At 56.2% G+C, this 2,068-nt stretch overlaps 1 pseudogene; it reads right to left on the reverse strand.

The window, feature by feature from the left end:
* Positions 1-388, reverse strand: part of LOC105540099 — an 11,517-nt pseudogene extending 11,129 nt beyond the window's left edge.
* Positions 389-2,068: the final 1,680 nt, after the last annotated feature.

Genomic DNA, 2,068 nt, shown 5'->3' on the forward strand with positions numbered 1-2,068 from the left:
GTAGAGGAATGAGTGAGTGAGGAGAAGAATGACTGAGTGAGGAGAGGAATGCGTGAGTGAGCCGCCTCCCTCTCTTCTCTGCTGGCCCACACCTCAGCCACCCTCTAAACCCAGCTCCTTGAGCCCCATTCCTGCCCTTTGGGAAGTCCATTCACCCCGATACCCAAGGTCATCCTGCTGCCACACTCACCAGGTCCTGGTGACCTCAAACCCATTTCTGTTTTGGGGGTTGGGGGAAATACTTGAGGCAGTGGCAGCTGTCCCAGAAGGCACAGGTCCAGGCCAGGAAGTGGTCCAGGAGCCAGGAGGCCCCAGCCAGCAGCAGGAGCAGCCATGGCGATGCTGCCACCAGGCCAAGGCCCAGCCAGGACGGGCTCAGCTGCGGCATTCTGCAGGGCAGACAGGATGGAGGGTGAGATCCTGAGGCCCAGGGAAAGGCTCAGGGAGCTCCAGGGACAGTGGAAAAGAGCAGGGAAGGGTTGGGGTGAAGGCAGTAAAGGGAGGACTCTGGGATGAATAAACAAGGACTGAGAGCTAAATTCCAGAGAGCCCCAGCCAAATCCAATGGCCAAGTGGCCTCTAGTTGCCTGGTAACCACCCAGAAAGGAGAAGAGAGAGAGAGACTGTTCAGAGTCCAGAAAGGTCCAGCCTGAATCACTGGGAGGTTGCCAGGGGCTGGTTACCAAGAAACCACCAGTCTCCCAGGCCGGGAGCCTGGAGCCACCCCAGCCTTGGGCAGTGTCCCTCCCCATCCCAGGCCAGGACCCTCCAGTCCCACCACCCCCAGCCTGGCACCTTCTGTCGGGAACAATTTGTACCACACAGCCTCCTCTCCTCTTCTGCTGGGAGCTCTTTGCCTCTGGCCCCTGATTTAGGGAAGGTCGTGGGAGGCTGGGCTGCGCTGGGCTGGGCCAGCCAATCTCCACAGCCTGGATGCATCTGCCTTGCCTGGGTAGCCGGCCAAAATCTGGGGTTTGACCAGCTGGGGGCAGAGGACCCAGTTCAGGTAGGGGGACTGGATTCTCAGGTCTCAGCATCTCCCTCTCAGTTTAGAGGGGACGTTGGGGAGTGGTTAAAGGGGATTCTGAGCCCCAAGTTTACAGCTGCCCTGCCCTTTCAAGGCAAGGATGTGGCAGGTAAAAGCATGAACTTGAGAACTCGCAGCCAGCTGAGCTGGGCCAGGCCAACCGTTGTCCCAGATCATCTGGGCTCCTCTCCAAACATGGGCGGGGAGGATGTCAGGCACCATATCTTGGTGCAGACTTAGGAGATTCAGAGACAGAAGCTTCTCATCTCTGGCTTCACAACCTGGCAAGAGTTCAAGTCCTGCCTCCAGGCAGTCAAAGGCCTGAGTTGAGACCTGACTGCTGGAAGCAGGAAGAAAGAATCCAGCCCCAACCCCACTGAGGATTACCCATGTCAGATTCTGGGGATAAAAAGCCCAGCTGGAGGAACAAACCTACAGGCTGGGCTCAGCCTAGGAGGACAGAGTGGAGGCAGAGGGGATGAGGCTGAGAGGGGCCATGAGCAGACGGGGTCCAGGCAGGGGAGGGCAGAGTGAGGGTATCCCAAGCGGAGTCCTTGTTCTGCCCTGTCCTTTCTCTGACTGTGGGCAATGTGGCCCTCCTGGGCTCAGGCTTCCCATCTGGGAAATGGGATGTCAGATGAGGCCTTAGAGGGCGACAGAGGAAGGCTCCTAAGAAGAAGGAGCTCCAAAAAGAGGGACCAAAGGGAAGGAGATGGCAACTAGCACTTCAGCTGCTGTGTGCCTGTCTCTACTCTGTGCAAAAGACTGTATGGAAGGTACTACTGTGTGCACTTAGTGTGTGCCAGCCTCACTATATAAAGTGCACCTACTGTGTATCAGCTACTCTACATAAATTCTACTATGTGCCAGGTGTGCCACATAAAGCTCACCTACTGAGTGCAGCATGCTCTATATAATGCAAGCTTACTTTGTGCAGAGTACTTCATATAAAGCGTGCCGACTCTGTGCCACGTGCCGTATATAAAGCATACCTACTGTGTGTCAGGTGCTCCACATTGAACATGTGTACTATGTACCTGG

This window comes from Mandrillus leucophaeus, unplaced genomic scaffold (genome assembly GCF_000951045.1).
Source record: "Mandrillus leucophaeus isolate KB7577 unplaced genomic scaffold, Mleu.le_1.0 Scaffold215, whole genome shotgun sequence".
Taxonomy (NCBI): Eukaryota; Metazoa; Chordata; class Mammalia; order Primates; family Cercopithecidae; genus Mandrillus; species Mandrillus leucophaeus.